The 10,979-nt window shown below is 34.7% G+C and overlaps 1 pseudogene; it reads right to left on the reverse strand.

Annotated features, from left to right (window-relative positions):
- Positions 1-8,260: 8,260 nt before the first annotated feature.
- Positions 8,261-8,358, reverse strand: LOC113910643 (annotated as a pseudogene).
- Between the last annotated feature and the right edge of the window lie 2,621 nt (positions 8,359-10,979).

Raw genomic sequence — 10,979 nt, forward strand, 5'->3', positions numbered from 1 at the left:
AACATCCATGGGTTGGCACAGAACCCGTGGATGTTGGTTTTATCTGTTTCTTTCTGTGTGTGTGTGTGTGTGTGTGTGTGTGTGTGTGTGTGTGTGTGTGTATGCAGCATACAAGACGCCAGCCCTTGGAGAATTGCTTTTGTCTTGTTGATTCATTCCAAAGAGTCATGTAGCAATAAGCTGTAGATTGCCCCAGCAAGGCCTCAAGTCATCATTTTTGCTAGTTTGCGATTTGTGATTCAGCAGGGAAAGTGGCTATCACTGGGTGAGGTGAACACTAGATATGAATGTTTCCTTCTCAAGGAGCCACTGATAATAAGTAGCTGATGGAAAGAATTGGTGTACTTTCCAAGTGGGCTCTTCTGTGTCTTTTGTCTATCTCACAGAGGCCTCTGCCCAGTGATTTGCTGGAACCAGTTTGTATAGACAAGAGCCAACTGCAGACATCACTTCCCAACTTCAGCTCAGTGGCACCATGTTGGTAGCTTGAAATTGGCCATGTATGAGAATTTATATGGTAGAAATTACCAAACTCTATAAATCATTTGCTCCACCCAGAGAGTTTGTTTTTACACATTGAACAGCACACCACTGCCTCTGCATATAGAAATTCCCTAAGTAAGTTTTCCAGAGTTCTAGGATACAGACTCTCCTAGGTCTCAAATGTGAGGATTTGCCCTCCTTGGGTAATTTCAAATTTCCAGTTTCCTTAAAATTTACCAATTTTTGAATTTTCCTCTCCCTAACCATGGAATTACTAGTCCCCCAGGGTATCAGGAAATGTATAGCTTTCATATTAGTGTGTAAAATTTCTGAGTCTATATATGCTCTTTTTTGTATCATTTCGGCTTACTCTTCACAACTCTTTACCTATTTTATTGCATCTATAGCAACCCAGCTGAGTTACTCCAAGTCAGACAGGATGGGGATTTTTATCAATTTTATTAAGTTTTTAATTTTAATTCCAGTATTGTTAACATTCGGTGTTACATTAGTTTCACGTGTACAGTATACTGATTCAACAATTGTATATTATTCAGTGCTCATCATAAGTGTACTCTTAATCTCCTTCACCTCTTTCACCCATCCCCCGTCCACCTCTGTTCTGGCAACCACTGGCTTGTTCTCTTTATTTAGAAGTCTGTTTCTTGGTTTGTCTCTCTCATTTTTTTCTTTGTTCATTTGTTTTGTTTCTTAAATTCCACATACGAGTGAAATCATATATTTGTTTTTCTCTGTTTTATTTCACTTAACATTATACTCTCTAGCTCTATCCATGTTGCAGCAAATGGCAAGATTTCATTCCTTTTTATGACTGAGTAATATTCCATTCCATATATATACACCACATCTTCTTTATGCATTCATCTATTGATGGACACTTGGGTTACTTCCCTAATTTGGCTATTGTAAATACTGCTGCAATAAACATAGGGATGCATATATCCTTTCAAATTACTGCTTTTGTATTCTTTAGGTAAGTACCCAGCTGTGTGATTACTGGATCGTAGGGTAGCTCTATTTTTAATTTTTTGAGGAAACTCCATACTGTTTTCAACAGTTTATGCACCAGTTTGCATTCCCACCAACAGTGTATGAGGGTTAGGGTGGGGTTTTTTTTTGTTTGTTTGTTTGCTATCACTATATTTTCCTGCAAACTTTCAGTATTTTGGACTGAAAAATGATGGACTGTGAATGTATAGGACACTGTGCTGGGTGCCAAAGGGCACTGATAGAGAACTGGGGTGTGGCAGACAACCTGAGGTGTATAGGGAGACATTTGTACTTATAACCTTCCTTCTTTGGATAATTTTTACTTTTAGGTAGGGGATGTGTCTTTCTAGTGCCACGGATGTTCAGGGCATATTGTTGACAGATGTGAAATCAGGGATGGAAGGGCATTAGAACTTAGACTTGCCTCAGAGAGCATATTAACTCTGATCAGAGGCACACTTTATTTGCTCTGTTTGCCCTTCCAGATCCCTTCCCCTCTCTTTTCTATACTGCAACGCGCCCTGGGAGGCAGAACTTGTGGATTATATACCAAGGCTCCTAAACCCCAACTGGGTTTATGCAATAGGGGGCACCAACAAGAGATCAGAGGAAGAAGAAGAGATAAATCAGTTCACCAAAGACTGCTTCCCTGCCAATAGCTATGGCTTTCTCCAGTTCCCATAAAACCCTCCCTCCCCTACCACTCTGTCTCTTCATGTTAGAAGTGGTAACAGCTCCGCTCTGTTAGAAGTGTAACAGACCCTGGGTACATCACCAACCCCTGTTCATTCCCTTAATGAAATCCCCTTGTGAAAAAAAAAAAATCCTTATTTAACACTCTTCAATGACTTCATTTCATTAGACCATCTATCTCTTCTCAGGACCCTGACAAATACATTATTATAATGATGTTTTAAATATGGATTTTGAATGAAGAGAAAATGGGGAGATATTTCTTTTCATTGCTGGTGGAACTTTCTTGCATATCCAGCCCCAAACCAAAATTCAGCACTTTGTTGGTTCCCAGACTTCTGGTTGGGGGGAGATATCTCAGTCTTCCAAGGAGTAATATCATTCCTTTTGGCCTCACCAAATTATTCTAATTTCTCATTTTCCATTTTTTTTATTGCAAAAGACACTTGGCTCATGACTTCCTTTCCCTTTTTATTGCATCCCACCTCATGCTCATTCTTTTTGTAGCCTTTAAATACAATTAATCCTCAGACCCCATTAAATACAGCAGTTTCTTCTAGGCCAGGAGTATTTCTGCAATTGCAAATAATCATCTGAGTGTACTAGATTTATTAAAGTGTTTGGAAATATCACTATGGCTGTAAATGTCTCTCGTATTTCCAGAATACAGAAACGCTACCAGCAAATCTGGCAGGGAACAGTCTATTACCAATCCAAACACTAGCACTTTCACATCTGTTACGCTTAAAATTTTTAAACTAATGTATTCATTCCAGAAACAGCAGAACAAAAAGATATCCAGCTAGGAGATCTATTTTCATATCAATATTTAAAATGCTCTCATATTTACCATTTCACACTCACTAAATCTCCCGTGACTTTTTGCTTTCAGGAAATCCATCAATTACAAACCAAAGCGAACATCTAAAAGGACCTGTAAAATGCAATATATATTGGCAGGCAGGGAGTCCAAAGCTCACTAGAGAATGCAATTAGCAAAATTCCTCCAAATTCATGAAAATGAATAAATCGTGTCACCATCTTGAAAATCCATATTTATTATTACTCCAAAGAGAGAGTCAATTAGAATCTAATTTCAAAATCTTGCCTCCAGGGAAAAGTATTCTATAAAGTGATAAACATGAATAGGAAATTCACACTAAAAAAACCAAAATGTAAAAAACAAACATATTGAGAATATTAACTTTACTAATAAAATTATAGAAAATAAAAGTGGGTGTTTTTCTTTAAATTGCAAAAATATTTTAAAAAATAATACTTATGACTGCTGTGGGAAAATAATACTGTATTACAGTTAAAAGCATGATCCTTGAAATCACATTGCCTGGATTTGAGTCCCTACTTCAGTTTTAATTGAGTATCTTCGGACATTTAACTTAATCCGTTTGTGCCTCAGTTTTTTCATATGTAAAATGGGGATAATTATAATATGCCTTATAGAGATATTGAGAAGATTAAAAAATATAGCATCTGTAAAGTAGAACAGGACCTGCCACATGGTAAGGGCTTAGTAATTATCAGCAATTATTATTACAGCTATGATGAATGATGATGACCCCTGGTAAGGGCAGTGAATTGGGTGTTGAACACTTCCCTACACAGTAATGAGAGTACATAAACTTTCTAGAGGGAAGTTTACCTGTATAGCATAAAGAGCTATAAAAAGTTAATTTTCTTTAATACAGTAAAATAACTTCTAAGCATTTAATCCTAAGGAAATTGTCACAGAGGCAAAGATTTCTTTCCAAGGATGTTCATTTTAGCACTATTTATAGATAATCATTAGAAATGATGTCTGAAAATGGCAATATAATAATCATTCAGTGGAATATTATGTAATAAATAATAAATAATATTTTGAATGTTACATAATATGTGTAAAGCAGAATATAAGAAGCTCAGGTGGTTGGACTCTGTTTACTTTACAGTGTAACTTTTTAAAATTGTATATGCACAAAATTATATAGATAATAAAAATTTCATTTCTATATGAAAATTTAAAAAATCATCAAACTTACTGACTTCAAATGGTATTATTACAGGTGATTTTGTTGACTATATATTTCTGTTTTCTAAGGTTTTTATTGGTGAGAATTCATTAGTTTCAAAAAAAAAAAGCTGCTGAAGTCTCCTTAAGTGTTTTATATGTGATTAACAGATGTTCAAGCTAGAACAGTCTTTGGTAGTCTCCTACTCATCTTTCTTTTCCTGACAGTTGCATGCTCAATTAGATGCATTTACAACTTCATGCACAATTGATAACCTTTTGTCATAAGTGTGACTTTAATTATCTGGTCAGCAACCTTGACACCAATTTAGTAGCCAAACATAAACATAACTCATCTCCATGTTCAAGCTACTTAATAACTAACATTTACCTATTATTTGTTGAGGATATACTATATGCCAGAAATTGTTAATTATTTTGCATGCATTATTTACTTTAATCTTTACAATTATCTTGGGAGTTAAGAACCATATTCTTCTCATATGGAAGAAGAGGGATTCAAGTTTGAAGAATAGACTCTGATGCCAAATATGTCTGACTCAGTGACTACACTTTAGCTCCTATATATGCTGCCCCTCCATAGGTGCCTTATGTTTATCTGGTTTCTTTGCTGTCACTGGGAAGAAAAACAAAATCTATTCGGACATCAATAGATCTTAGATTATACTTTGAAATAGATTTTGTATAATCTAAGATCTATTGATGTCTGGAAAGTTAGAATAAAATAACTTGGAATTTAATAACTCTGGCTAATATATAAACTGGACACCACTAAAATGAAGATTAGTTGTAAACATTTTGCTTAGGACAATACATTTACAAAAAAAAAATTAAGAAGATTAATCAAATATAGGAAATGTTTGACAAATCACAGTATTATTTTTTACAAGAAAAAATCTTTAAAAAGAATCTGTTTCATATGGAGAGAGTAATTTCTTAACAATGGAAATGTTTCTTGTTTTATTTTGTCTTCAAGGTGATGATTTTGGTGGATGGAGGGATTTTTTTTCTCCTTATTTTATGATGATGATTCTCTATGGGTCCTGGTTACCTAACCAGACAATTAAGGCAGGAGAAATGATGTATTTTTCATATATAAATATTGAACTAAAGTAGAAATTTTCTGTTCTTGGCTCTACCACTAATTTGCTATAATTGCCCACCCAGAGAGTGTAAAGATTAGATACCACTTCCTCATTTGTGTAATAAAAGGGTACTTTATAATCTCAAACATGCCTTTTAACTATCTCATTCTATGATTCCAGTAGGCCTAGAACATTGTAAGGTATACAGTATAAATGTTTATAGAATGAGTACATCTCTTTCAGTTACTTCCTAATCCTATCTATTCTTCAAGCCTAGCTGAAACCGCACTTCCTTCATGAAGACTCCCTTAGTACTCAAATTTCCTGAACTCAAAAATAGTACAGTAATTACATGTTATCTTTAAACACTGCTTAATAATTTCATATAAGAAAGTCCTTGTTTTAAAATAAGTTGTAAATCAGCTTGACAGAGACAGGTTTTTGACCTACAATTTTGTACATTCCTTCGGTTCAATCACAGCACTGGCCTCACAATGGATGCTTAGCAAATTCTTGTTAAATGCAGAGTAAGTTTGAATCAGCAACTAAATTCCTAATTTTCAACGTCAGGACATTTCTTTTATCAGAGTGAGGTTCTGCAGACTGCAGTCCAGGTCTTCTCTAGGCCTGAGGCTGCTTGATCATCATCATCATCATCACAACCATCATCATCATCTTTATGATCAAGAAGCATTTATTCAATCCTTCTGGAATGAATGGCAACCGCTCAAGATCTATCTTCAGGTAAGAGGAGAAATAGCTGGTTATCATTCCCTATATAGTAACCTTTCATATTTCCAGAGCCTATGATCATTAGCTTCGAAAGAGCCTCAAATATTGGATAAAGTTTGTTGCTACAAAAAAAGGAATAAGAGGAATGGCAGAGAACATATTATGGAAGGGGAAGGATTGTGTGTATTATCAGCTTGCTACACATCTCCTCACTCAGTATAATGCAGCAGACAAGTGCAGGAGAAGATGAGCTCTCAATCTCTTGGTGCACATCATTTGTCATGGGTCCTCTTATGTCTGCAAAGGCAGGGACACCGCTGTTATCATGAAGAGCTTGTCATGGGACCAGTATTATGTAATGCAAACCAAGTGCACTTTTGTTCTTGTCACTTAATGTAGTTGAGAATGGTCATGTTGCAATTTTGCCAATGCTCTTGGCAGTTGAAATTAAAATCAAATCCCCAAATATAGATTTAAAGAAGATAGGTGGTTTTTCTCATTCTCTGAAGATGTAGGGGATAAATTTAAAACATTCTTTTGGTAAGTCATTGTTTACAATTAAAAACCCGCCTAATATCCTTAGTATAGCCCTAGAACAGGACTAAGTTTTGATTAATTAGATAAAGAATTAGAGACCACCCTAAAAAATATGCATGTGATTCCATTTTGAACTCCATGCTTTTAGGATTCATCATTTTGTGTCACTATTCACACATCTATCCACAAAGAGGTAGTTGTTTCTGGAAAATAGCACTGGAAAAGTAAAGGTCGGTTTGAATGAAAATCCAAATTTGGTTACCATCCTCCTTTGAATAGAAGTGAAACAACATACCTGAGCTTTCAAAATTGCCTGACTTTATTTTAGTGTTTTGGGCCAAAGTCTGAGTTACATATTTCTTGACTGAATTTTATTTTTTGTTCTTTCTAGGTCTCCTTTTCATTTGATTCAAGAGCATATATATAGATCTCTCTATCTTTGCGAACTTTCTTGATTTTCACTTTTTAACCCAAGGAACTCAATTATAATTCATCTGGCAGATGGAAAGTTGAGGCCCATAAGGGCAGTAACAAATACTAAAAATAATGAGAAGGATGTAAAAATACCTTGATTTCGGGTCAGGGGGATTTAATAGTACTCAGAGGTTTTAATTAATTAATTAATTTTTTTCTTAGTTGTCATTCCTCTTCTTTTTCTAATTCCCTTTGCTCAGGCACTGAAAAATATTCTTTGGCCAGAATGCTGAATCTAAAGCAAATAGCCTTCCTCTAGTAACTGCTCACCACCCCTATAGTCAGAATTGGTGTCACTAAACAGTGGATGTGAGGGCCAGGTTTTCTGGGAAAATTCTAATTTCAGAGAGGTTCTACTGTCTCTCATAAACATATAAATGCTATTTATAGCATATAGCATGCTACCTGATTCAGGGACTGGAAGACTAAGGTTACTCTTCATGGTGAATATTAGTCAATTGATTAGTCAATATGTATATTTGTGTGTGTATATGTATGTATATATGTATGTTTAAAAATTGTATGTATTTTATACATATTTAAAATATTATACATATTAAAATATATTTATATATATTTAAAATACATATATATATACACAATAAGTATATATGTATGTTTAAAATAAACTGTGCAAATATACAAACATACAGATGATTCTCATTCTCATTAGTTCTATTCTATTGAGTTGTTACAGACACTGAATTAGCAAACACTGAATCATTGCTCCCGGGGGAAATACAGAGTTAGGTTCCTGCAAGCCTCCTGTCATAACAGTCTTGTCAACTGATCAACACAAAGCCCTGTTTTATGTATATTTCTGTTTAAAGATACCTTATTTAATATATGTTACCAAATCATTAACATTTAACTCAAGACCAACGACACTATAACTCATGTTTGAATGAAGCTTATCTAACACGTATTTCTCTGTAAGGCACATCACAGCCTTCTTGCACTTAGTAACACTAGACAGCACTTCAGCGATACACTCGAGGGTCATTTTAAGCAGCAAAATCAACAAAAAGCACAAAAATTCAAAAAATGTGACACTTAATGGACCATGAGAAAGACACTTGTTTACAACACGAGAAGTGAAACAAAAAGACAGTGTGGCCTTGTTTGACTTCAGCTGGAAATGTGCATCAGGTGATTCAAATTTTTCTTCCTTCTGTGTGTTATCTGCAAATGATCATGAAAACCCTGCAAATATTTTCTTTTTATGGAAAACTTCATGAATTTGTGTGTCATCCTGTGCAGGGGCATGCTAATCTCCGTATCATTCCAAAATTAGTATATGTGCTGCTGAAGCAAGCATGAAACCCCACAAGTATTGGCTTTATGGTTACAAATACATTCTAGCAAGTAGGCAAATTTACGATACAGAATCCACAAATAATGAGAATAGGTTGTGTGTGTGTGTATACTTGTCTTATCTAATTGCAGAGGAGAAATTTGCAAAAACTTACCATCTAAGAAAACTAAGTTGGCGATATCAGCAATTTCTTGGGAAATCCTAAAATGAGCGGAGATTCAGCCTGACCGTTTACCTTCTATGTCTCTATTTACCATTGCTGAATAAAGGCACTGATCCTTAGAAGCACAAAACTGAGACTTTCAGTTCCCAAAAAATTAATTTATAATCTTCCCACGAGATTTTGTTGTTTACTCATTAATGTTACGTTCTAGCCTTGTGATTCCCAAAAAGAGAGAGATTGGCTGATCTCCATATACCCCACCTTTCTTGCTTCTGTGTCTTCTTGACATTTAGTACACTGTCTACCATATTACGTGTTGGAGAAGCACCGCTGTTACATGTACAACATTGCTTATACTTAACGGACTTTCATTTAAAAAGGGGAAACAACATCCAAGTTAAAAGTCAGTCAAGTGTCACTATCACCAATAGATGGTGTTAGTGTTAACTTATATAGCAGTTATGTCTAACCAAGAAATTGAATTTGAGGAGAAATTTTCAGAACGTAATATGTATATCAATAGAATAGCTTCTATAGTTGTATATGTGCCCATCTCCTCCATTTGGCTGTTATTTTAAGAGCAGCAGTGGTGTTTTACTAATTTTTGTAGACTTCATGTATATCACAGCTTCTGACACTGAGTAGATGGATCTCAGCAAAATATAATTTGTATCATCATTGATGATCAAGAATCTTGCATTTCACTAGTTTTTATTCTTTTTGTTTTTCAATTGAGAAAATTTTCTACCCTCTTTGGATAATTTAACTTCACCAATTTGAAAGGCTAGAAAGTTGATTCTGCTTTTTCCAACTTGCTTCTTTAAATTTTCTTCTTATTAAAACAGAATACTATGTTTATTGTAAGAAAATTAGAAGAGAAACAAACATGAATAAAATGAAACTCACCAATCATTCTAATTCTTGGTTATAATAACTCTTAATACTTCAGTATATATATTTTTTCATTGATCATATCTAGAGTAAAATCTGCTCCTTCCCCATCCTCTACACGGAGAACTAGAGAGTCTCTATTACTTTAGGGAATGTGGTATATTCCTCTGGGTTGTAACATGGTTTAAAGCATTTCCTGGTAAGATTTCTATTGAAATATGTTCTAAACAGTGTTCTTTGTTAATAGGCACAAGATCTACATAAGAAGGCAAAAATAAATATGCAGATCATTGGATCCAGCCAAAGCCTACAAAAGCAATTGTATTAACATTTCAAGTAAAACTTGCAGAAGGCTTGGTCAGAGGAATTTCCTGTCCTTGGAAAGGAAGGGAAGATTTCTCAACTTTATATCTGAGATATTATTGAACTAACTCCTGATATCTGGTGTCATACTCTCAAGGCCAGGCTTAATACAGGTGCTATGTTTAATTATCCATCAAATATTGTGATTTGTGTTCTCAATGCCACACCTATTGATTTCTTTCAAATGAAACCTAAAAGGGAACTCAGATCACACTTGGAAAGGACAATTTTACTGGCAATAAAAATGATTTGACCAATTATATAATTAAAATAATGTCAATAACAACAGCTACCAGAACTGATAAATCCTGAAATTTAGGCAGGAAATAAGTGATCTTAATCAAGGTGAGTATTTGGTCCTCCTTGAAATCTACAGATACATGAGTAGAAATGACAATTCTGCCTGACACAACTATAGTCAGTACAAACTTCTAGTAGAGCCTCCATGATAGTTTTTAAATATCTTTGGGGAGGTACTGATATTCAATAAACTGAACATGTTTAAAGTGTATAATTAGATAACTTTTTACATATGCATACACCTGTGAAACCATCACCATAGTCAAGATAACAAACATATCTCCAATCATTTCCTAATGCCCTCTGCGGTGCCTCCTTCCCCTGGCTTCATGCCCACACTCATCCTGAGGCAAATACTAATTTGCTTTCTTCACTACAGAGAGTTTGAATTTTCTAGAATTCATACAAATGGGACCATACAGTAAGCACTTTTTTCCTCTGGCTTCTTCATTCAGAATATTTAGAACTATATCCATGTGTTTGCATGTAGCATTAGCTTATTCCTTTATATTGAAAGATATGATTCCATTTTAGGAATACACCACAATTTGCTTATCCATTCACATGATGATGGCCATCTGGGTTCTTTTAATTTTTGGCTATTACAAATAAGGCTGCTATAAAAATTTAAGTTCCAGTCATTTGTAGACATAGGCTTTCATTTCTCTTGGATAAATAACTAGGAGTGGAATGATTAGGTCATACAGTAGATGTATATTTAGCTTTTCAAAGCCTGCTGAACTGTTTCTAAAGTGACTGTACCATTTTGTATTCCCATCAGTATATAAGAGATACAGTTGTATGAGACATCTTCTCCAGTACTTAACATGATGGGTCTTTTTAATTTTAGACAGTCTAATAATGTGTGTTGGTATCAAATTGTGGTCTTAATTTGTATTCCCC

The sequence above is a fragment of the Zalophus californianus genome, chromosome 6 (genome assembly GCF_009762305.2).
Source record: "Zalophus californianus isolate mZalCal1 chromosome 6, mZalCal1.pri.v2, whole genome shotgun sequence".
Lineage (NCBI taxonomy): Eukaryota > Metazoa > Chordata > Mammalia > Carnivora > Otariidae > Zalophus > Zalophus californianus.